Raw genomic sequence first — 26,795 nt, forward strand, 5'->3', positions numbered from 1 at the left:
TCGCATTTGCATACAATCGGAGGTCACGTGAGATTTCAAAGCTCAAAGCCACAGCAAATAACAGGCATAATAACTGTAACACCATGGCATGTACTTTAATGATACTCCTTATATGACATGTACCATTACCAAATGCTAATGTAAGCACAATGAAACAGAATATGATATGGTACCACTGCTAAAGCATGCATAGCTGCAAACACAGAAAATTACTGGCTACTGCTAGTAAGGATAGCCTCTGCGAAATTACTTTCATTTATGATAGGGCGATCATAAAATTTTGCAAAGGTTGAATCTGAGCGTCACCCAGCAGTGTTCATAATCTCATGAATAGGTACATTAGCAGCTTTAGCAGCTGACGTTGCTGCACCCCTAGTGCTATGGGGTTTGAAAACTGAAGTATTGATTCCTGCATCCTTCATAGTTTGTCTAACCCATCTAGATATTGTGTCCTTAGAGGCAGGTCCATGAGGTGCTACATAGCAAATCAGCAGCTGCTTTGTGCTTTTTCTAAGGGAGGCTGTCCTTTCAATATAGACTGTCAAAAGCTCAACAACACAAAGTCTTTTATCCACATTATAACCGGTAAAGGTGATAGGGAATAAGTGTCTGTTCTGGCCACCTTTTGCACTGGTTTGCTTCAAGAGAGAGGAGATATGGAATATATACTTTCCAGGCGATGCACGCATTTCCTCCAGAGATAACTTTTGAAGAGTCTGGGTTCTCTGTGCTGAGAGGAGTGCCATAAGCATGACTAGTTTCTGAGTGAGTTGCTTAAGTGACAAGTTTCCCGTGGTTGGATAAGTTTTTAAATGGTTGAGCACAATCTGTGGATTCCAAGTCTCAGTTCGACTCAGTATAGCGAGGCAGGGCTGGTTTTTGATTGAATAAACCAGACATAAACCGTGACACTAGTGGGTGATCACCCACTTTTACGCCATCTATTTTGATGAAGGTTGACAAGGCACTCCGAGCAGTTGCTACCGCACTATATCCAGCTGTTTTTGATTGGAATGACAGGAACTCCAAAACCTGTTGCAGGGTTGGGTTCATTGGACTGATAGAATTGTCACTACTAAACTTAACCCAGGCTGAAACATATGTATGATATTGTTTACGGGTCCCTCAGTGATCGCCATGATTCCAAGATGGTGTTCAAAGGCTCCCCTGTTACGCCTTGATTAATTAATGATGACTGGGCACAAGACATCCATGAAGCTGAAGTTTGGGGAACAGAGGGTGAACTTCTTCTGGTTGATGGGGCAATGTTAGAGTCTTCTTGTGCATCTTGATTTTTACCGGTGGAGATTTCATTAACTGAAGCAGGAGTGGATACCAGAACTGTGTTGGCCAATGTGGGTAAACTAGGATGGCTGTTGTTTTGCTCTCTTGTATGAACTGAAGGACTTTGCCGATGAGACTAAACGGAGGGAAACAATAGATAAGGTTATAGTGGGACCAATCTATAGTAAAGGCATCAATAGCTACTGCCCCTGGATCTGGTCTCCAGGCTATATAGTGGGTTGTCTTGTGGTTTAGCCTTAACGCAAATATATCAATATCAGGCTCACCCAAGTTTGATTTCAATTCATTAAATGGAATTTGGTCTAGCGACCATTCAGTATTACTACTGTGGAATTCACGGCTAGCCTTATCTGCTTCTGTGTTTAGTTTCCCTGGTAAGTGGGAAATTGATAGTGTTAGCTCTCGATCTATGTACCACATAAAAATTTCCCTGGTGACGTCATTGCAACTGCGAGATTTTGTACCGCCCATATTACGAATGTATGAAACAGCAGTAGTATTGTCACAAAGGATTTTTATGTGGCGATTCTGCATATGGTTGCAGAGGGCCTGCAAGGCGAGATGAATGGCCTTCAATTCCAAAAGGTTAATATATAGTTGGGATTCTTTGTGTGACCATCTGCCACCCGCTACAGATGATGTGCCCTCAATCACCCCTCCCCATCCTTTAAGAGAGCTGTCAGTCATGAGAGTTAAGTCTGAGGGTTTAGGCGTGATGGCTTTGGGGAGTTGATCAACATTGGTGATCCACCATGAAAGGTCCTGTTTTGCTAGAGGGGAGAGTGTCATTTTCCCCTCCAAGTCCCATCCATTGCTTTTTAGAGTATACGTCTTGTCATTTTCCAGAGACCTATTGAACAGAGGTGCATACTGAACTCCTTCAAAGGCTGAGACCATGAGGCCCACTACAGAGGCCACATCTCGAATTGGAGTGGGTCCTTCCACATGTGCTAGATTGTGACACTTGGATTTGATAATGGCTGCTTTTTGAGGGATCATAGAAATGATCATGTCCTTAGAGTTCAGTAAGAATCCCAGAAATTTGACAATCTGGGTTGGTGTTGTGACACACTTTGATTCGTGAACTGTAAATCCCAGTGATCTAAGCAAGGCAACTGTTTCAGCCACAACTTGCTCTAATTCATGAGGTGTTTTTGCTAGCAAAAGGATGTCATCTATGTAGCCTACTATAAGATATCCTTTTGACCTCAATGTAGCATATACTGGCTTCATGAGCTTTGTAAATACTCTAGGGGCCGATACAAGGCCATTAGGTAAGCAGGTGAACTCAGAAAGAGATCCTTTAAACTCAAATCTGAGAAATTTCCTGTGCTGGGGGTTTATGGGCACAGAATAATAAGCATCCTTGAGATCTAAAACTGCCATCCAATAGTCTTTGTTAAGTAACTGTACTGCTGACTGGGGAGATTCCGTTTTAAAATGGTGATATGTGACATACTCATTCAATTTTTTAAGATTGAGGATGAGTCGATGAGACCCATCTTTCTTGGGCCGAATAAAAACTGTGGATATGAATTCAGTGTCACAATGTGTAGTTTTGTTAATGACTCCCTTCTCTAGGAGTTTATTTATCTCTCCAGCAATGATGAGATCATCGCCGTTAGAAAAAGTAATATGTGGCACAGCTGACTGACATGGTGTGCTTTCAAATTCAATGAAATAGCCTGACACAATCTCAAGGATGCTTGGGTCTGTGGTAATAGACCTCCAGTTAGAGATGTGTTTAGCTATATTACCAGCAACAAAATTTGAAACAGCATTTATCGTGTTAGCTTCGTGGGCTACTGAGATGACCTCTTGTTGTTTGTGTTGGACTTCTGGGAGTCCTTGTGTCGCCAGGGTCTGTAGGTTTGGCCCTTCAAGTTTTTTGACTGATTTCTGTGGGAAAAAGATCCCTTGGAGTTATTGTTGTTGACATAGCCCGTTTGGGATCTGTGGGGTCCTCTATGACCTTGCACTTTGGCTCCAATTTTGTTCACATCTCCTATGTCTTTCAACTGTTTTTGAAGGTCATCTCCAACAAACAAGTCAGTGAACGGCACATGAGGAGAACAGAGAGAGAGACATAATCTCTGCCAATATCAGGTTTCATGAGTTGCTTTCGCTGTATGTTAAGTTCATAGTTAACATGCGTCAGCAAAGATAGAGCGTCGAGTCCAAACTGTTTTATCTATTAAACCCCTTCCTGGTCTAGGCCTTTCTTCTCTGTCATGGAAAGATCGGTCAAACGAGGGACTGGGATTATACCTTTAACGAGGGCTTGCTGGATTTTGAACAGCTGCAAATCCCTCTTCTGCGTGGGCTCACGGAGCTTACGCCAGATGCCTGGATTTACCCTTGTGCGTTTAGCAGTATCGCAATTTTCCGGTCTAGCTTGGCGCTCAAGCTTTTCTTTCAGCAATTTATCTGGCAAACGGTTGCGGAACATCTTGTTAAGCAGTTTGGCGAGCTGTGGACTGTGAATACTTTTGCCAGTCAGGTCTTCAGAATCGTACTCCTTCTCGAAGTCCGCTAAAATTTCGTCTTCCTCTGGCTCTTCCGCCTCAAGATCGCCATCTTCACCCTTTACTTTATCCATGAGAGTCTGAATGTCTTCTTCGTTCTCATGTTGGTCGCTCGAGGAGCTCGAGCTGTCTTTGGAGGGTTTCTTGGCGGGAAGACCGTGTTGATGTTCTCGGTCATCACTCAGCCGTTTACCTTTGCCTTTGCCTTTGCCTTTAGAAGGGAATTCCTCGAATTTATCGATTTTCTGTGACAAGGTCAGTATCGCTGACGAAAGGAGCTTTACGTCAGCGTGCGACATCGAAATGTTCGAGTCGCTCACAGGGGCCTTGGCCGCCATGACACTTGGCGTGTCGAGATGTTTCTCTCCGGATATTCCGGCGATGTTGTCCTCGTCGGGGTCATAAGCCAATAACTGGTCTTCGTTCGCCGATTCTGCGGATTCTTTTCCTCCTGACATGTTAACCGCAGGACGTGGAAAGGTCTAAAACACTCGAAAATAAGACTGCGAAAATAAACTTTAGACTGCTTGCTCGGACAGCTAACTTGCACTGAGCTCGGATATCACATGCTTGCTACCTCACGTGACCTCCGATTGTATGCAAATGCGAGGTAGAATTCAGCGTCGGATCCAGATCTCGCCAATGACTGAGCTCCTTCTTTAAGGAGGGATGGGGGGGGGGGGGAGGGGGGAGCAACTAAAGAGGAACCCTTTTAAGACAAGGGTGTCAGTTTACGGTAGGGCCTTATCGCACCTGGGACCTTATAGTCTGGTACGTGGTCATAAAACAGTTTGGACAGGGTCAGACGCGCAAGACGACTGAGGAGTCCGTGATCAGACTCAGAAGAATTTTAATATTTTCTCAAATCTTTGCTACTCAGGAAAGCGGTTTAAGTTTTTTTCCTTACCTAAGGTGTCCCTTGTTTGTCTGTCGATTGATAATCCTCTTACAGGTCCAGGACTTGCCTTCATCGTTTATCCAGAAGCGGTTGCTCAGATGCCTTTAGCTCCGTTATGGTCTGCTTTGTTTTTCTTCATGTTAATCTTGCTTGGTCTTGACAGTGAGGTAAATTAACAGAGCTAAATAATGGGATAACTCCTTTCTCAATTTAACCCGCAGGAGGAAAAAATAATGAAGAAAATCGTCATCTTTAGTTACCACTATATTTCAAGATTCCCTGAAAAAAAGTGACGAGAAATAGTCGGTTAGGAGTATGATAAGATCAGGACATACTATTGCCTATCTGAAAATCAAAGAATTTATTTCTCATTGAGCTTGTTCCACACGTGTAAGTTGTTGCCCATGAAAGAGTACCTTCCAATACGCGTTCGTATTCTTGAATGGACTGCATCAAGCCATAAACGAACGCTCGGTGTCCATCTCGTATCCTTAAGAATGGCTGACTGTTAGGATCGAGAAACGCCGGTCAACGTCCCATTTGACAAATCGCTCATATTTTGCCCAGAGATACCCTTAGGTGACCTAATTCTAAAAATCATATTTAAAGGTTCCAGCGAATTTTTATTTTTCAGAAATTCGCGAAAATTTCAAAGCGCGGTCAAAGTGCGGTTTTTCGTGTAATAAAATGACCGAAATAAGGTGCGAGGACGAAGCGCTGCTAAAGTCTTAAAATAAACTCAATTGACTTCAAACTTCACACAAATGTGGAGCAACCACTCTAATTTATTCCTCGCTTTAAACTAATCTCAGATATGTTGATATAGTGGTTTTCCGAACCATTTTAAAAACAGCTATGAAGCGTGTGAAAAATAACGGCAAAATATAGGTCATGTTTAACAGCATAAAAATGGATCTGGTACCTCACTTTCCGATTATTTTACTTTACAGCCTTAAAATATCATTATTAAAGATATACCATGCCAAGTTTCATGCTCGAACTCGCAGTATTTCCCTTTGTGAAAAACGAAAATCTATGTCAATGTGTTGGGCGCAAATAACACAATAATTATGCACGAACCAGAGACAAATCAATTTCAATGGCGAAAGTAAAAGGCTATCATTAATTAGAATCCCGTCAATTCACTGCTATCAGTAGAAACATACTGTCCACTGCATAAAAACTGTTTTTAGACGTTTTCGAGCCATTGCGCGTTAACTTTGTTTAATTTCTTGTCCGCCGTCATGTCTGGTTTGTCATCCCGTGTATTTCCTTAATGTCAACAACACGTGAATGGTTGTCATAACAAACGCAAGAGATTTCCTGGAACCTTAATGTTTTCGATTCACCAAAACGCTTTAAGTTCGTTAAGACACAATAATGTGTCAACTTGGTATGCTTTTTAGCATCAAGGACGTTAAAGGACTGTAAATTAATCGAGTTGAAATATCTTGAAGCAAATCAAAATCGCGCCCTTATTCTAATTTGGTAAACAGCCGATCTCCGCTCAAGTTCAAGAAGTCGAGGGGTTAATCCGGCAATGTATTACCGGTACAACAACAAAATCAAACCGAGGTCATCAAAAGTGTAAGTTTAAAAGTGTAGTGGCAAGTTCCAAATAAATTTCGCCTATATAAATTGGAAACAAGATGTGAAACGGTCTGACCCGAAACAAATAAACAAAATATTAATACGACTAATTTAACCCGAAAATGTTACAGAAAACATACCTAAAAGCCGTCGATTCCCCTCGATACCACTCCGCATTGCTTTAAAGAGCCCAAGCTTTCTGCTGTAAGAATCAGGGGTCTCATGAATCTGTATTTATTATATCGGCAACCATGCTGCGTGGCTGATATTCGAGATTCAGTAAAAGTTGTCACACAACCGTACGAGCAGCCCAGTCACGCTTTCACTGCTCTTGCACAAATGTTCAACATTTCGCAATTTACATAAACCGACTACAAGTTTAAAGTAGTGAGAGTAGATTGAAATGCGCTTTTTAAAGCTGTCCTATCGAGGAACAATTATTTCTTGTTTTTGAATGGCTCTTAGTTGTAGCTACAGTCGGGGAGGGGGGGAGAGGGTATTCCCGGAAATTTCGGATATCTGTATGCCGTGGAAGATTAAGTGGTCTCCAGCTCTTAACGCCAACACTGAAACACTAGATGATTCTCGAAGTATCACAGGGGTCACTAAGCTAAATAATTTTGAGTGTAGCACCGCTGAGTCAATTAACCGTTGGCGCGCATATTGCATTGACCGTAGACAGGTGGAAAAACAGTTCAACCGGAAAAGCCTGTTGCACATTGTAATTTAGCGTTGTCCAACACGCAGTCGGTCTGGTTGTAATGTTAATCGTATTTGAGAGAATCTCAAGTTTTCTTTCGACACATACTGGGGTGACATACTACTAGATGGGCGTGGCCGGGAGCCACGAGTCAAGTCAGTCAACTCGCCATGCTTAACCGAGAGGAGTGACTGCGACCTTAACATCAGTGCCATTATCAACGGGTGTGACCGAGGAAGCGTCTGCTGAGGTTTCCATAGATAGTAACCATGCACGGTAGGGGTGTATTGATGTCTTCAAGGCCGCTGCATGCGTGTCTTTTATAGGCTGTCTACTTTAGAGAGGCACTTGTCGCTGGAGAAATGAACTCAGTCCCTGGAAAGCTATTCCCTTATGGACTTAGCCAAAATGTGCTACAAACCTTGCTTGGAGCAGGCGTTGACGCTTAACTCAAAGCCACAATAGGTCACCAGGAAGCCCTCGTTGTTTTAAAAAAGGTTTGGGCTCTCAGGGCAGTCAGTGACAAGCAGCAATCGTATCTTATGGCAAAATTCCGCGTTGGTCAAACGACAGGCCGAAAGGTTGACGCCGAACTGGTGGCGCGGGAATGCGCAGTGCCCGGGATCCTTATAATTTTCGTCTTTTTCAGGTGCTAGTTTTTCTCTCATCTAAGTGCCGCAATGCGCCAAAGTGATCCTGATGAGATGCATGTTCAGGCATCTGAAGAGGAGAGAAATTTTATTCAGGCAAAGGAAGTTGTAGAAATACTCCAGCTCCAGCATCCTTTGGTACACGACCAGCAAGACTCCTGTGCCTTGGCGATGGAGGGTGACCTAAAGAACCTGAAACTGTGTATGCTACCGTGCGGGTGCGAAGACATGGGACTAGATATACCTCTCCCACTCGTGAGCGGAAAAGCTCCAAACTCGGCGCTTCTGAAGTATTTTACTAACAACTGCACTTGGCGGAAGTATTCTTAGGAACTGCCGGTGTTTGGCTTCTTCGGTATTTAGCAAACACCTCTTGCGGGAGGGGGGGAGGGGAGGGGGGAGGATCGTTAAATTTTTGTAGAGAAGGGGACGGAGTAGAGGAGGAAGACACTTAAGAGGAAAAACTAACGGCCGAATCGTCTCAACCTCGTTCCCAGGGTCTCTCATCTCACCACCCCCCCTGGAGCGAGCTCAGCATCAGTTGATTAGAATAACACAGAGGCCTATTAGGGTAAAGCGTAGGGACAATCTGCAGTCCTTCCACTAGTGGCTCACTATCACTCTTCTCGGTTAAGCATGGCAAATTGACTGACTTGACTTGTGGCTCCCGGCCACGCCCATCTAGTAGTATGTCACCCCAGTATGTGTCGAAAGAAAACTTGAGATTCTCTCAAATACGATTAACATTACAACCAGACCGACTGCGTGTTGGACAACGCTAAATTACAATGTGCAACAGGCTTTTCCGGTTGAACTGTTTTTCCACCTGTCTACGGTCAATGCAATATGCGCGCCAACGGTTAATTGACTCAGCGGTGCTACACTCAAAATTATTTAGCTTAGTGACCCCTGTGATACTTCGAGAATCATCTAGTGTTTCAGTGTTGGCGTTAAGAGCTGGAGACCACTTAAGAATGGCTGACTGTTAGGATCGCGAAACGCCGGTCAACGACCCATTTGGCAAATCGCTCATATTTTGCTTAAAGATACCCTTAGGTGACCTAATTCTAAAAATCATATTTCAAGGTTCCAGCGAATTTTTATTTTTCAGAAATTCGCGAAAATTTGAAAGCGCGGTCAAAGTGCGGTTTTTCGTGTAATAAAATGACCGAAATAAGGTGCGAGGACGAAGCGCTGGTAAAGTCTTAAAATAAAGTCAATTGACTTCAAACTTCACACAAATGTGGAACAACCACTCTAATTTATTCCTCGTTTTAAACTAATCTCAGAGATGTTGATATAGTGGTTTTCCGAACCATTTTAAAAACACCTATGAAGCGTGTGAAAAATAACGGCAAAATATAGGTCATGTTTAACAGCATAAAAATGCATCTGGTACCTCACTTTCCGATTATTTTACTTTACAGCCTGGAAATATCATTATTAAACATATATCATGCCAAGTTTCATGCTCGAACTCGCAGTATTTCCCTTTCAGAAAAACGAAAATCTACGTCAATGTGTTGCGCGCAAATAACACAATAATTGTACACGAACAAGAGACAAATCAGTTTCAACGGCGAAAGTAAAAGGCCATCATTCATTAAAATCCCGTCAATTCACTGCCATCAGTGGAAACATAATGTCCACTACATAAAAACTGTTTTTAGACGTTTTCGAAACACTGCGCGTTAACTTTGTTTAATTTCCTGTCCGCCGTCATGTCTAGTCTGTCATCCCGTGTATTTCCTTAATGTAAACAACACTGTGAATGGTTTTCACGACAAACGCAAGAGATTTCCTGTAACCTTAATGTTTTCGGTTCACCAAAACGCTTTAAGTTCGTTAAGACACAATAATGGGTCAACTTGGAATGCTGTCTAGCATTAAGGACGTTAAAGGACTGTAAATTAATCGAGTTGAAATCTCTTGAGGCAAATCAAAATCGCGCCCTTATTCTAATTTGGCAAACAGCCGACCTCCGTTCAAGTTCAAGAAGTCGAGAGGTTAATTCGGCAATGTATTACCGGTACAACAACAAAATCAAACCGAGGTCACAAAAGTGTAAGTTTAAAAGTGTAGTGGCAAGTCCCAAATAAATTTCGCCTATATAAAATGGAAACAGGAAGTGAAACGCTCTGACCCGAAACAAATAAACAAAATATTAATACGACTAATTTAATCCGAAAATGTTACAGAAAACATACCTAAAAGCCGTCGATTCCCCTCAATACCACTCCACATTGCCTTAAAGAGCCCAAGCTTTCTGCTGTAAGAATCAGGGGCCTCAGGAATCTGCTTTTATCATATCGGCAACCATGCTGCGTGGCTGATATTCGAGACTCAGTAAAAGTTGTCACACAACCGTACGAGCAGCCCAGTCACGCTTTCACTGTTCTTGCGCAAATGTTCAACATTTCGCAATTTACCTAAACCGATTACAAGTTTAAAGTAGTGACAGTAGATTGAAATGCGCTTTTTAAAGCTGACCTATCCAGGAGCAATTATTTCTTGTTCTTGAATGGCTCTTAGTTGTAGCTACAGTCGGGAAGAGGGGGGGGGGGGGGGGAGGGGGTACTCCTGGAAATTTTGGATATCTGTATGCAGTGGAAGCTTAAGTGGTCTCCAGCTCTTAACGCCAACACTGACACACCAGATGATTCTCGAAGTATTACAGGGATCACTAAGCTAAATAATTTTGAGTTTAGCTCCGCTGAGTCAATTACCTGTTGGCGCGCATATTGCATTGACCGTGGACAGGTGGAAAAACAGTTAAACCGGAAATGCCTGGTGCACATTGTAATTTAGCGTTGTTCAACACGACCCGATGTTGGGGTCGCAGTGTTCGTGCCTTTTTAGAAAATGACCTGAAGTCTCCTTTCGAGAACGATGTTTCCAGCAGAAATAAAGAAAGAGCGATGTCTGACTAAATTGCAAAAGAAACCCTTAACAATTAGCATGTTCGTAAAGCTAAATAGTATTATTGTCACAGCATCAGTTCATTAGAATAAAACAGAGGCCTATCAGGGTAAAGCGTAGGGACAATCTGCAGTCCTTCCACCAGTGGTTCACTATCACTCTTCTGTTACGCTTTGCGAGTTGACTGACTTAACTCATGGCTCCCGGTCACACCCATCTAGGAGTATGTCACCCCAGTATGTGTCGAAAGAAAACTTGAGATTCTATCAAATACGATTAGCATTACAACCTGACCGATTGCGTGTTGAACAACGCTAAATTACAATGTGCACCGGGCATTTCCGGTTTAACTGTTTTTCCACCTGTCCACGGTCAATGCAATATGCGCGCCAACAGGTAATTGACTCAGCGGAGCTAAACTCAAAATTATTTAGCTTAGTGATCCCTGTGATACTTCGAGAATCATCTGGTGTGTCAGTGTTGGCGTTAAGAGCTGGAGACCACTTAAGCTTCCACTGCATACAGATATCCAAAATTTCCAGGAGTACCCCCTCCCCCCCCCCCCCTTCCCGACTGTAGCTACAACTAAGAGCCATTCAAGAACAAGAAATAATTGCACCTGGATAGGTCAGCTTTAAGAAGCGCATTTCAATCTACTTTTACTACTTTAAACTTGTAATCGGTTTAGGTAAATTGCGAAATGTTGAACATTTGCGCAAGAACAGTGAAAGCGTGACTGGGCTGCTCGTACGGTTGTGTGACAACTTTTACTGAGTCTCGAATATCAGCCACGCAGCATGGTTGCCGATATGATAAAAGCAGATTCCTGAGGCCCCTGATTCTTACAGCAGAAAGCTTGGGCTCTTTAAGGCAATGTGGAGTGGTATTGAGGGGAATCGACGGCTTTTAGGTATGTTTTCTGTAACATTTTCGGATTAAATTAGTCGTATTAATATTTTGTTTATTTGTTTCGGGTCAGAGCGTTTCACTTCTTGTTTCCATTTTAGAAAGGCGAAATTTATTTGGGACTTGCCACTACACTTTTAAACTTACACTTTTGATGCCCGCGGTTTGATTTTGTTGTTGTACCGGTAATACATTGCCGAATTAACCTCTCGACTTCTTGAACTTGAACGGAAGTCGGCTGTTTGCCAAATTAGAACAAAGGCGCGATTTTGATTTACTTCAAGATATTTCAACTCGATTAATTTACAGTCCTTTAACGTCCTTAATGCTAAACAGCATTCCAAGTTGACCCATTATTGTGTCTTAACGAACTTAAAGCGTTTTGGTGAACCGAAAACATTAAGGTTAAAGGAAATCTCTTGCGTTTGTCGTGAAAACCATTCAGAGTATTGTTTACATTAAGGAAATACACGGGATGACAGACTAGACATGACGGCGGACAGGAAATTAAACAAAGTTAACGCGCAGTGTTTCGAAAACGTCTAAAAACAGTTTTTATGTAGTGGACATTATGTTTCTACTGATAGCAGTGAATTGACGGGATTTTAATGAATGATGGCCTTTTACTTTCGCCGTTGAAACTGATTTGTCTCTTGTTCGTGTATAGTTATTGTGTTATTTGCGCCCAGCACATTGACGTAGATTTTCGTTTTTCTGAAAGGGAAATACTGCGAGTTCGAGCATGAAACTTGGCATGATATATGTTTAATAATGATATTTCCAGGCTGTAAAGTAAAATAATCGGAAAGTGAGGTATCAGATGCATTTTTATGCTGTTAAACATGACCTATATTTTGCCGTTATTTTTCACACGCTTCATAGGTGTTTTTAAAATGGTTCGGAAAACCACTATATCAACATCTCTGAGATTAGTTTAAAACGAGGAATAAATTAGAATGGTTGTTCCACATTTGTGTGAAGTTTGAAGTCAATTGACTTTATTTTAAGACTTTACCAGCGCTTCGTCCTCGCACCTTATTTCGGTCATTTTATTACACGAAAAACCGCACTTTGACCGCGCTTTCAAATTTTCGCGAATTTCTGAAAAATAAAAATTCGCTGGAACCTTGAAATATGATTTTTAGAATTAGGTCACCTAAGGGTATCTTTGGGCAAAATATGAGCGATTTGCCAAATGGGTCGTTGACCGGCGGTTCTCGATCCTAACAGTCAGCCATTCTTAATCTTCCACGGCATACAGATATCCGAAATTTCCGGGAATACCCTCTCCCCCCCTCCCCGACTGTAGCTACAACTAAGAGTCATTCAAAAACAAGAAATAATTGTTCCTCGATAGGACAGCTTTAAAAAGCGCATTTCAATCTACTCTCACTACTTTAAACTTGTAGTCGGTTTATGTAAATTGCGAAATGTTGAACATTTGTGCAAGAGCAGTGAAAGCGTGACTGGGCTGCTCGTACGGTTGTGTGACAACTTTTACTGAATCTCGAATATCAGCCACGCAGCATGGTTGCCGATATAATAAATACAGATTCATGAGACCCCTGATTCTTACAGCAGAAAGCTTGGGCTCTTTAAAGCAATGCGGAGTGGTATCGAGGGGAATCGACGGCTTTTAGGTATGTTTTCTGTAACATTTTCGGGTTAAATTAGTCGTATTAATATTTTGTTTATTTGTTTCGGGTCAGACCGTTTCACATCTTGTTTCCAATTTATATAGGCGAAATTTATTTGGAACTTGCCACTACACTTTTAAACTTACACTTTTGATGACCTCGGTTTGATTTTGTTGTTGTACCGGTAATACATTGCCGGATTAACCCCTCGACTTCTTGAACTTGAGCGGAGATCGGCTGTTTACCAAATTAGAATAAGGGCGCGATTTTGATTTGCTTCAAGATATTTCAACTCGATTAATTTACAGTCCTTTAACGTCCTTGATGCTAAAAAGCATACCAAGTTGACACATTATTGTGTCTTAACGAACTTAAAGCGTTTTGGTGAATCGAAAACATTAAGGTTCCAGGAAATCTCTTGCGTTTGTTATGACAACCATTCACGTGTTGTTGACATTAAGGAAATACACGGGATGACAAACCAGACATGACGGCGGACAAGAAATTAAACAAAGTTAACGCGCAATGGCTCGAAAACGTCTAAAAACAGTTTTTATGCAGTGGACAGTATGTTTCTACTGATAGCAGTGAATTGACGGGATTCTAATTAATGATAGCCTTTTACTTTCGCCATTGAAATTGATTTGTCTCTGGTTCGTGCATAATTATTGTGTTATTTGCGCCCAACACATTGACATAGATTTTCGTTTTTCACAAAGGGAAATACTGCGAGTTCGAGCATGAAACTTGGCATGGTATATCTTTAATAATGATATTTTAAGGCTGTAAAGTAAAATAATCGGAAAGTGAGGTACCAGATCCATTTTTATGCTGTTAAACATGACCTATATTTTGCCGTTATTTTTCACACGCTTCATAGCTGTTTTTAAAATGGTTCGGAAAACCACTATATCAACATATCTGAGATTAGTTTAAAGCGAGGAATAAATTAGAGTGGTTGCTCCACATTTGTGTGAAGTTTGAAGTCAATTGAGTTTATTTTAAGACTTTAGCAGCGCTTCGTCCTCGCACCTTATTTCGGTCATTTTATTACACGAAAAACCGCACTTTGACCGCGCTTTGAAATTTTCGCGAATTTCTGAAAAATAAAAATTCGCTGGAACCTTTAAATATGATTTTTAGAATTAGGTCACCTAAGGGTATCTTTGGCAAAATATGAGCGATTTGTCAAATGGGACGTTGACCGGCGTTTCTCGATCCTAACTGTCACCCATTCTTAAGTTCTGGTTTGAGTGATTTACTTAACCTATATCCGTTTATCGTTCTCGTGTTGTCGAGTACAGTGCAAACAATACGGATCGTCGGACTCGTGTGGACGAGAAATACTGTATCCGTTTTCAGATGTAAATGTATACTTCGAAATATAGCCTTTAGGCTGAAAATAATTCAGTAATATCCTTCGGGATGTTAACCTTAAAAAAAAGAATGAGAGTCTACACAAGGCAAGAAAAAATTGTTTTGATTTCGGTGAGATTAACACCTAAGACTTGTGTTTATCGATTGACCGTCGGGATGGGAGCGCTGGAATCTCAGTAATTAGTTAAAAAATTTCAGCGTTTTTTTTTTAGCTATCAGTTAAGTTTGCAGATATCATATCTCAGCTATCAAATAAAAGAAAAACGAAAACAAAAGATGCGTCTTTTCTATCAGTGTCTGCCAGGAGTTGAAATTTTGTCCAATTGCCAGCTAATGGACGAGAGAGACATGACACAAGAAAAATAAATTGTAGTATCTTGACGACGCTGTTTCTTGTATTCGGTGATAATGATTTTCATTTTTTTTTGCATCAAGTTTGTAGGCATCGAGGGCGTCGTGACGGGCGTTGTTGATTTGTTTCCGCAATATCTGAGGCGTGGCCATCGCAAGGAAATGTTTACCGCCTTTATCTGTTGCATCTGGTTTCTACTTGGGTTGTCCATGGTTACTGAGGTAAAGATGCAGTCCATGGTTTGTATGTACAATGGATCGGACTTGGTTTCAGTTTATCCTCTATCTCAACATCTTTATTCCTGCCACTGGGACATCTGAGCAATTGACCAGCTTCTTATGTACTTTGGTATTAAGAGCCCTGGTTTATCAGCCTGTCTATCACTTGGATAGCTCTCGACACACGATCAGACATACAGACAGGAGAAAAAAGAAGAAGCAGTTTAGCAAACGAAAAACAAACAACAAATAGTTAAGCAAACTAAGGGAGCAGCAACAAGACATGCAACCAAACTTGTATAACATTAATCACAAAGTTCTTGGGATTATTAAGTGAAAACCGTCCTTGACAACCATTGTAAAATACACTGTTTATATTCTTTATAGGGTGGTATGTACGTGTTCCAATTGTTTGACGCATACTCTGGCAGCGGATCAGTTCTGTTGTTGGTGGTCATCTGCGAATGTGTTGCCATAGGATGGTTTTATGGTGAGAAAAATAGCTTATAAGTATATAACGGACGTCAATTACAGAAACACTATGCCTTCGAGAATATTAAATTTCGACAATAAATCCTCAATCCCTGTGTCCCAATCTGAATCATCAGTTATTTTTTAACGTATGATTCATATCTGGTTCCTAACCAAATTTCCCAACTCATACATGTACCCAGATTCCCAATTTCCTTGGTTCCTGTGGCTGGTGTTGCAATTCGCTTCAATGAATTTTCTAACGCGTTCATGTGTCCTTTCAGTAATTTTTTGTCATGTTTTGCGACCATAAAAACCGTTATTTATAGGTTTCTTTATCAGATTATGTTACAGTTTCCATGTTACATATCAATAGCGTGCTGAGTTCCCGGAAAGGAGAGGTGAAGTGTTGTGCGACTGGACATTATGGTGGGTGTGTACCACCCGGCTCTCCATGCTTTTAACTTAGCTTATTTTAGGCCAAAGTACGCCATTTTCCATGTACATTTTCAGACCTAACCAGACCTATCTTAGGTAGCTTCATCATGTAGCTTGCTTGATCATAAATACTCTATACAAATTTCTTATGACTATTAACAGGACGTCGTCGTTTCTATGACAACTTTGAAAGCATGCTGGGATTTCGAATCAATCCATGGATCGGCTGGTGCTGGTGTTTTCTTGCGCCCATTTTTTGTTCGGTGAGTTTTTTGATTCAGTAAATCGATGCAAGTATATATCGTTGATCGTAGAATATATCGCCGGCACTGCTTTTGGAATGTTCAAATCTCATCTCCGAATGGCAGAAAACCTCCAGATAATTTACAACTTTATATATTTAAAACCATATCAGAGGAAATAGTAAGCCGTGCACACATGAAGAATGCTTTCTTCGAGATGTAACTTATTAACATGATTTACTACTTGATTAAAAACAGTCAGATTAAAAATAGCATCAGGTCTGTCACGTCATATTTCCTGTTGAAACGGTAAATTGTTTTTGCAACTGAAGCATGGAAGGAATTCACTTTCGTTTAAGTTCAAACTTATGATTTGTCAGTGGCGGATATCGCCGTGGTATACCCATTTCTGAGCATTATATTGCGGCCAATCACCGCCTGGAAAATGTGAAACTTATTTAAAATAGGCGTTATATAGCCCTTCTTCTGTGTGACCTCAACAAACTATTGTCCAAGAGAATTTTCCCTGTTTGTTCAAAGGAATCATTAGCATTTGCTAAAACAGCTGCCACCTCCTCTTTATTCATAAATGATGAATTCTTATAGAACTGCAGCAGCTCTCGTCAGCTTGCAATTCTTTTGCTATTTAACACAAGTTACTGTTTTGGGGCTAGGGGCATTGTTTCTTTCGTCTCAAAGGGTATCAAGTCATTAATGTGAGACCTTACGAGAGCTGCTACTCGACCCAATTTTTGAGTTTACGGTGCTTGGAGCATCGTGGACTCTTTGCCGTCATGTACGTAAGTCCATGAACATTCCCCGAATACTACACATTTCATTACGCGTCATCATGTACATGCGTAGAAATGTTCAATCTCGCCCCCACAATTCATAGGGTGGAAACGTTTCAGAACTTTTGCGGTTGTTGTTCATGTCGTTTTGGGCGTACATGGTTTTGCAAGTTGCGAAGCGTTTCACAACGTCTGTGGTTGTTGTCCTTATCGTTTTGGGCGTACATGGTTTTGCAAGTTGTGGACTTGGAAGTGGCTCAATCCAGGTAAGTTTTAGTTGTGATTTTATTTGCGTAATACTTACTTTAATCACAGCATTCATCGATGTTTTCACTGAGAACTATGCGGAGTATACGAAGCTTTTTTCCAGTTTTGGGTTGCAGGTCTCCACGATTCGATAAAACTTCATGGCCGCTCTACTGGTTTCATGATGGGTCGAAAGGCGTTCCGTGGCTTTTATCACAACATTCAATGATGGTTTCACTGAGAACTGCGCCGAGCATTTTTTCAGTTTTGGATAGCAGTATTCGACGAACTGATAACGCTTTGTGGGCGGTCCATTGGTTTCATGATAGTAATTAGTTGTACTTCGCTCGATCACTCCCAATTTCATCATTGTTGTTTCTTCGAAATAGGACCAACAAAGCGACGCTTAAAAAAGTTCATTTAAAGAGAAGTGAGCCTCATAAAAGGATATTTGAGCCTCGCAAGAGGATGTTTGTCCCTTGTAAGAGGAGAATTGAAACCCGCTTTCCATGGGCTGTGTGGCTTTTGGACATCAATCAGCCCACGGTTGAGACCCGTTTCTTGATGTGGGGGGCGACTGATGAAATTGCTGATGGTGGTAGCAATTATCATGCTGATGTCTGTACTGAAAACCCTGCTTCGAAGCCACGTAGCAACCACGAATTTCAAAATGCTACTGATCTTACATGTAGGTGCTTCGACACATCAAACTAGCACTGCATCATTAACTCAGAGGAAACACCAGTGAAAGCTGTTATGAATAAATTAATAGAAGGTGTCTACACAAATTACCATGAAGCAGCTAAGACTGATTTAGTTGCCATACATGAAGTAAACAGATCAAGTGCCAGGAGTCGTGTGAAAAGTCAATTTAGACAAAAACAGAGGGATCGTGAGCCATCACGAGTGCGAGTTAATAGATTGGTTGGGTTGTTAAGTAAGAGAAAGTCAAGAGAGCACTCAAAGAATATGATGAAAAATTGTTTTCCTAAATCCTCTGAGATACATAGCATAGGTAAAAACTACAAAGACTTTCGTGTCAATTTTCTTCGTAGGCGTTATTGCTTTTTCACTGCATACTTCATTAACATGAGTAGACAATGCTGGGCTCATTCAAACAGAAAAGTCATAAGTAGTCATGCTATAGGAAGAAAGAGAACGAATAATAATTATTGTAATGATAGAAGTAATTCCAAAAAAAAATATGCCAGATATCAAACATTAGTCATCCCACAGTCATACAGCAATCTACTCCTGTAACAGCATGTAACTGTAACAAAAATGCAAGATGTAATGAATCCAAGAAGAGGATTATGCTCTCAGGGGACATAGAGCTCAATCCAGGTCCTACGCCAATAAATCATCTCAATGAAGAAAGTGCATGTTTTTCACCATTACGGATGTTAGAAACAAAGTTGCTTGATTATGGTCTCGTCCCAGTTGACCTGGGCGGTCAAGGAAATTGCTTCTTTCATGACATTTCTCACCAGTTATTCTCTGATTCAAAACATCATTTTTACATAAGGGCTGCAGGAGTTAATCATTTGAGACAAAACCCAGAAAGATTCATTGAAAGTAATTTTGACCAGTCCCGGCTTAAATACTTAGAAAACATGTCAAGGCAAGGAACATGGGCTGATAATCTCATCATTCAAGCAGTTGCAGATACGTTAAACCTTAAAATTATCATTATAGAATCTGACCCAAATTTTGCAGATTTAACATTATAGAAGCCACAAATCCTCAGCAAGAGTGTGTCACGGTGTAAGCTGGGCATATTGGTGAAGTGCATTATATATCAACTAAGAAATGTATTTCAAACCAAACTGTACAACAAACAAGAGATGACTCAAACAATGAGATGACTGCATCTGATTCTTTTTTGAATTGTAAACAAATAAATTCAGTGACAGAGGGAAGAAAAAGGCCAGCTGTTTGTTGTCTGGAATCATGCAAAAATCATGCATGTATGCAAAAGCAAAATACAGCCACATGTAAGTGCATATTGGAAGATGAGAAAGAAAACGAGGTAAAAAAGAAAAGGCATGCAGAGTATATGTGACAATATAGACTGAAAAAAACACCAGAGGATAAGAAAAAACAAGCTGCAGCAAAGCAGAAGAGACGTCTAAAACAAACAGTATAACAAAAAAAGAAGCATGCTGCCCAGATACGTAAATATCAATCGAAAAAGACTGAACAAAAAGCACTCTGCACTGCTAATGAAAGGGAGCATAACATATTTGATTTCCTAATTTCAAAGTTTCAAAACATTTGTTTCAAGTGGACCATTTTACATTTGTAGCTCTTGTGACCAGATGTGGTACCAACACACGTTGTATCTGCTTTAAAGGTTAGAGAAAATAATCCAGGTGTTGATAAATACCTCACCAAGGAAAGAAGTGTTCAAGACATAGAATGGTTGTGCAAAATGTGTGAGAGATAGTTAAAGAAAAGCAAAGTGCCACCTTGCGCTGTTAAGAATGGAATGAAATTTCCTCCAAAGCCACCGTTTTGGGATTTGAATGAGCTTGAGTGCAGATTACTTGCACCAAGATTGGCATTTCAAAAGATTATGCAGGCACCAAGAGGAAAGCAGTTCAAGATAACTAGAAATGTCGTTAATGTTGCAGCTGATGTGACAACTTCAATTTCGTTATTACCTCGGTTGCCAACTCAGACAGCAACTGTTAAAGTTAACTTGAAGAGAAAGTTATAGTATAAAAGTTCTGCCTTATCGTTAAATGTGAGACCATCTATGGTAATACAGGCTTCTCAGTGGCTAGTTAGGAAGAGTGCTCTTCACAGAGAGGAACGGATTAATTTTGACCAAGACTGAGAAGTTTCCTACACAACAGAATCAGTGCATGATAAAAACTATAATAATTGTGATATCAATAACAACAATGCTGATGATAATTCTGAGACATTTCCCTACACTAGTGAGATAAATACAAAAACTAGTAACTCTTTAATAAATGAGAGTAGCAAAGAGAATTTCTCTAATGATGATAGTGCCTGGACTGAAGACGAAGCTGAAATACCTGCAGGCGTGCGTAACAGACACTATGCTAACAACTGCTAACTTTGTAGACAATAATGAGCACCAACATGTTTTAAATCTTGCACCAGCTGAAGGCAGTAGACCAGTTAGCATATTCCATGATAAACATTCTGAAGAACTTGCATATCCAGGAATATTTGTTGGACAAAAGAGGCCTGATAACAAAGATAGAATAACCCCCGTGCATTATAGTGAGATTTGTAAATCAGAATTAAGAAGATCTGATGGGAGGGTTGCAATGTGTGTTGAAATCATTTTCTTCAGAGTATACTGATAGCCAGCTAAAAAATCTCAATTAGGAAGAAAAATCCAGATTTATTCAGTCAGATCCAGTAACATGTGCTAAACACTTTGACTATCAAGTAAGCCAATTCCTACAAATATTTTTCATGGCTGAAGAAGCACCCTTAGGTAGAATAGGTAACTTGTTTTACAGAGTTGAATACCAACAAAGGGGATCTCCACATATTCACATGCTTATCTGGCTTGAAAATGCCCCAGTATTTGGTGTAAATGATGATGAAGAAGTCACAGCATTCATTGACAGTATCATAACTTGTTCAAAACCAAGTGACGATCCAACATTACTTCAACTTGTTTCTCGGCAAATGCACAGGCATTCTCATACATGCCTTAAAGGCACTAAGGTTGAATGCCGATTCGATTATCCCCAACCCCCCATGAGGTGTACAAGGATTCTGTGTCCAATTGATGGTGAAACTCAAACTAGTGCTGTAGCAGAACACAAAGCCTGTTGGAAATCAATTCAACAGCACTATAGATGATATGTATGCTATAGATGGCTTTACTTTGTTTAGGAATGATGGTCAGTCTCAGGGCACTAATAGGCCTTATGGTGGCACAGCTATATACAGCAGACTAGAATTCCTACTACACTTTCCTTGTCAACACAACAGAAATGGAATTGAGATTACAGTCGCAAGGTTATCAGTTTTGCCAAATGTAAACATAATTTTAGTTTATCGATCACAAAGGATTCCGGTCCAGCAACTGCGCCTAGCTCCCGGGGCCTAGCTCTTGCTGAAATTCTTCATTTGCAGCCTCTATCAACCTACCAGATAATTATTGATGATTTTAATATAGACTGGTTTAATGTAACGGATAGGTGCGCACTTTTTGACTTGTTAATCAGAGATTACGGTTTCAGGCAGCTAATTTTACAGCACACCACAGATAGCAGAACGTGTATTGATCATGGCTACACAAATATTCCTGACAAAAATATTCTTCCATATGTCAGAGAATGTTATTTTTCTGATCACAAGCCAGTTTGTTTAATACTTGAACAATATGATTCATTAAAGTAAAACTGTCTGAAAACTTGAAGATTGCTCACTTGCTGATTTTGTTGCCCTTCCTTTCATTTTAGACAACCAAAAGTGAGAGGAGGTTCAAAAATATCTTCTAAACGCATTCCTATCGAGAACCGGGGTAAAAACACCGCCAGAATCATCCAATACCAATCCATACCAATTACCCAATAATATAACCCAGTTCCCACAACCATGGACAGCCAAGACTCTACTATAGCAATGAACTGGGAACCCTTCACCAGTACTAGTAGCTGTGAGTCTTCTTCCAAGGCTATGGCTGACCAAGCTCCTACTAGCACTACAAGAAATCAGGCCTTAACTAGCAGTATGATGAATCAGTCCTTTACCCAAACTCTGAGCAACCAAGCCTCTACCAGCATTCTGGGCAATCAAGCTTCAACCGACACTCATGGCAACCAAGCCCCAAATAGCACTCCAGGCAACCAAGCCTCCATTAGCTGTCTCGGCAATCAAGCCTCTACCACCATTGTGATCAACCAAGCCTCTACCAGCATTGTGATCAACCAAGCCTCTACCAGCACTCGGAGCAACCAAGCCTTTACCAGCACTCTGAGTGACCAAGCCTTTACCAGCAATCTGAACAACCAAACCTCCTCTAGCAGTCTGACAAACCAAGTCTTCGTCAGCTCTCTTAGCAACGAAGCCTTCATCAGCGCTCTGAGCTTTCTAGCCCCCACGCTCAGCAATCAAGCCTCCAGCAGCACTGTTGCCAACCAATCCTCTACCAGCACTCTCAGCAGCCAATCCTGTACCAGTTCAATGGGTAATCAAACCTCATTGCTTATGTCCATAATGTCACTCCTGTTTTATCAAGCACAAGAACTGATGCTAAAACTGCAACAAGCAAGTATTTTGAAATGCAGTTGGAGACAAAGGATGGCGTACGACGAGGTGTTTGCTTTTCGCCGTCAAAGCTGTCATAATTTCAGTCTGTTGAAAGTAAGACAAGTCCAGTAAAACTCATCAATTATGACATTGACAGAATTGATAACAAAAGTGTACTCATGGCTGCAAGAGTGAGACTATTTGAAATGCCAGTTTCATTTCCTAAAGCAACATTGAAGTCTAATATAACTCTAGGCTTACTCTCCGCTGAAACTAATAATCAGCTCATATCATTTGATGCCAAAGTGGTCAAACTTCAAGGTCGCAAAAAGGTTAACACAAGATATGGCTTGAAAGAAAAGATCACTGGGTTCTTAATTGATCCTCACGGAGCAATTACAATTGAACTCTGGGAAAACTTCATTCCTCAAATTCAAGAAGGTAGCGCATACACATTCAAGAACTTGAGAGTACACAAGAACCACTATGACGGAAGCCTGTTTGTTGGAACCCCTGTTGGATGTAATTGTACAATTACTCCACGAGAGGACTTCTCCCAGCCGTTGGCCACTCCAACTGACTTGCCCGATACGTTCCTTACGAAAACAACGCAAGCTGAATTTATTGGCATCAAAACATTTGCATTCTACTACTTATGCTTTAAGTGCAAAAGTAAAATAACTGACAGCACGCAAGTCATAACATAATGCAGAAAGTGCGGTCTTACGCAGAAAGTTGAAAAGTGCAAGAAAACATGCTATACTCAAGCCTTCATTGAAGAGGACGACAATGCTTCTGTCACTATAACAATGTTCCAGGATGTTCTGTTGCAAGCACTTGGTTTACCACACGACCAGCCTCTAACAGAGGACATCATAACAAGCGGCCTTCTAAGTCTACCAAAACGGAACATCTCGTACAACCGAAAAACGAAAGTTGTCTCCTCAGTACAAAGCTTGTAAGGCACTAAGGACTTTACAACCTTTACAACTCTCGATGCTCCAAGCAATTTGTTGGCTCTGAAACTTTTCCCCAGTACCAATCAGTTATTTGTTGATTTTTTTTATTGCATGTTCGATAGTTCTTTTATAACTGAATTATAAAAACTGTTGCTTGCAATGCTCACTGAAGATATTTCTTAACTCCTGACTTTCATGTTACATGTTCAGTTTCGTTTGTAGTTTTCTACCCTACAGTGTAAGTTGCCATTCTGATCGACTTTGAAGTTGTAAATTACATTTAGGATAACATATATTCGTTGCTTTTAGAATTTCCTGTCACGCAGAACTGCAACCAGTACTAACTAAAAGCTGCATATCTTGCATCGTGACATCAATGGAACATGTTTGGTTGCATTTGCTTGTTTCTACACTTGTTCGTGTTTCAATAGACTAGTAATCTTATGTTGAATGATATCTAATAATATCCAATCTATTTTATGTATTCTTCGTTAAACATTGTTCAGCCATCTAAACTGTTCGTTCCCTTATACAAGAGAATCCACTGCACCAAAAAACCGAACCGCTGAATAAACACAATATTTGCGCTCTATTTGTGTTCCTTGTCCGTTCAGGAAAGGCAGGGTCCAAACAAAATAAATTCTCCAGCCTGCCCTTCAAGCAAGCTGCACGTAGGATGTACTAGCCCGAAACTCATTCTTACTAACCCCCCCAAAAAATTATAACTAGCCTGATTGATTAATTAGTGTTGGCTCTTGTGCTCTAGCAATCCAAGAAACTGCTTCAACTATTCCCAGAAAAGATACTATCCTATGCCACTCCCTCACTAGATCATTCATATTTCAATAGACCATTCATTCATTCTTTCATCAACATCATTTCGAAGTAATATTTTTCCTTCAAGCAATGTATCATGAACCTATGCAGTTCGTTGTGTCTTCTTCTTTTTCAAACCAACTACGAATACAACCATGTTTCGTTTCTTGACACAGCTCACAGAAACGTATTACTCACAAATAACTCTCCTACAACGTAGGCTATTTTTATGGCTGCCTTAATTATTTTTATATTGAACGTTGCAGTTTATTTTCGTCTTTAACCTTGTGACGTATTCACCACTCAAATTCGGCGACTACGTGTACCCAGGTTGGGGCCAGGCGATTGGTTAGCTGCTGATGGTATCCTCGTTAATTCTTATTCCTGCGGTGATGATATACAAGCTGTTCAAGACTACGGGAAGTATCAAAGAGGTGAACACCTGCAGTGATTTACATGAGTAGGCTTAACTTCGGCATAGTTAATAAAGGGAAATGGTTAGGAAGGTAAACATCAAAGAAATTAACAAACAAACAGGCTAAAATTTGTGTTAAAGGTCCATGACACTGCACATCTTTTGTTTTATGCTCATAGACTATGCATGAATAATCGCGATGCTTCGATTGGTTAGTTTTATGAGTACACATAACCACCTTTGGTATTTTGCCAGTTTTTGTGCAGGGTCAACGTCCAAAGTAGCCCCCCCCCCCAAAAAAAAAACTGTGTTAGTGCTCGACCAGCTGAAAGTCAGTCGATTAACAATGTCCCTTCCAGTTTGGATGAGGAAAAGAAAAGAAAACAACAAACAAATAAAATTGGAGAAGAAACGTTCTTCCCAATATATCAGCTTTGGGTAGCATTTCTAGCACGTTTGTATGTAGTCGTCTTGTTGAATTTCGTGACTAATGAGTGATAATGAATAAATGAATTTAGCTTGTGAGACGCAGAAGAGGGGGAGATGGGGGAATGTTCCATGGATCTGTAAAGGAAGGGTACTTAAATTGGAGGAAGTGGGGTGGGGAGAAAGTGGCGGATGAAAATGAGGAGGAGGAGGAGGAGGAGGAGGAGGAGGAGGAGGAGGAGGAGGAAGGAAGAGCAGAAGGAGGAGAAAGAGGAGGAGGGTCGCACTAAGAGGGCCGTTAATAAATACTGCCACTGATAAGGAAACGCAGCCATGTTCCAAAAAGAATCATTTGATGTATTTATTGGTTTTTCTGTTTGGTTTGACAGCGCTTGGACAAGTTACTTGTACCTGACATCGAGGAGAAAGACAGAGATATAAATGGGCTGGGCACTGATCCAAATACGGCAGGAACAAATGAAACAGCTGAATTAATTACAAGCTCGGCCTAAATCGAGGCGAATAAGAATTCCTGTGTTATTAATTTAATTTATCGGAATTTTACGTAAATTTTCATGCATTATTTTGTAGTTTGATAGTTGTTGGTAGAATATTATCGGAAATAGTTGTATGTAAGCTTTGTTAACCCTGGGTGGTACAATTGGTCAGGGTACTGCTGGTATGGTGAATTTAAACCCTTCTGAAAACTTTTTTTATTTCAAAATTCTGAAAGTAGATTTACGTTGTGATGCTGACTGATATTTCAACTGTTTTGTCAGGGTCAGTATATTTTGACATGCCAGTGAAGTTAAACCTCGGCTTTTTTTGACAGAATTCTTCAGTCCAGCTTTCTTTAGTGGCATTGGCGCATTGGTGCTTTTTTACATTCCGTTATCATTTTGGATAACTTTCCACAACCTTGCGTCACATTCTGATTTCCTGATGAAGTCGTGAAATCCAAGATGGCTGATCTAACATGGCGAATGCCGTGACATAACGTCATATCACGTGACGTCATAACCAACAAAAGAGTGTCGCATCTTGTGCAGAAATCTCAAGGAAATCTCAAAATCTCAAATCTCTCTACTAAAAGTAAAATAATTTGAATCCTTTTCAATAGAACGAGATCCATAAAGGTTTTTAATGAGCCCCCACCACTGTGCCACTGTCGGAGTATAAATTTGCTTGTAAGTCTGAGGGTTAATCATTGCTTGGTGCTCAAGATCAGAATAATTCTGACAATAGGCCATATTCGTATTCTCGGTATTGGACTGGAACTAGCTTGCAATGGAGGCTCATGTGGGGGAATTTCATTAGAAAGAGATTTGTGTCATTTACATCTGAAAAGCATTAGCCTCAGTTGCAAGCTAGTTCCAGTCTTATACCGAGAATACGAAAATGGTCCATTAGAAGTTTAGGATATACTTGCGACATCGGCAAAATTTTTAATTAAAAGGAAAACTCGATATAGATAGCTGTCCGAGGTAAATACCGTATACAGTTAAAAAATGGTTAGGGCACGACATTGAAATGAAGGACTGCCCTATTTTAGAGTTCAATCTAACACATTTGGACAGTATATCGCAACATCTCCCTCCATACGCATGAATAAAGTCTCAATTGACACACCTTGTTTTCCTTTTAACCACTTCGTTATGCCATACTCATTA

At 40.6% G+C, this 26,795-nt stretch overlaps 3 pseudogenes across 1 annotated transcript in view; 1 reads left to right on the forward strand and 2 right to left on the reverse strand.

The window, feature by feature from the left end:
* The window catches only part of LOC110062677 (sodium- and chloride-dependent taurine transporter-like), a 41,101-nt pseudogene extending 14,348 nt beyond the window's left edge, over positions 1 to 26,753 (forward strand). The window contains exons 9-14 of the transcript XR_016205966.1: positions 4,783 to 4,895; positions 14,943 to 15,080; positions 15,465 to 15,567; positions 16,149 to 16,249; positions 24,551 to 24,718; positions 25,515 to 26,753. The product of XR_016205966.1 is annotated as a sodium- and chloride-dependent taurine transporter-like (transcript). The remainder of the gene's footprint in view (positions 1 to 4,782; positions 4,896 to 14,942; positions 15,081 to 15,464; positions 15,568 to 16,148; positions 16,250 to 24,550; positions 24,719 to 25,514) is intronic.
* Positions 199 to 1,415, reverse strand: LOC149114977 (uncharacterized; annotated as a pseudogene).
* Positions 2,833 to 4,288, reverse strand: LOC149114978 (uncharacterized; annotated as a pseudogene).
* Positions 26,754 to 26,795: the final 42 nt, after the last annotated feature.

This window comes from Orbicella faveolata, unplaced genomic scaffold (assembly GCF_042242905.1).
Source record: "Orbicella faveolata isolate gen_17 unplaced genomic scaffold, um_ofav_v1 contig_13, whole genome shotgun sequence".
NCBI classification, from domain to species: domain Eukaryota; kingdom Metazoa; phylum Cnidaria; class Anthozoa; order Scleractinia; family Merulinidae; genus Orbicella; species Orbicella faveolata.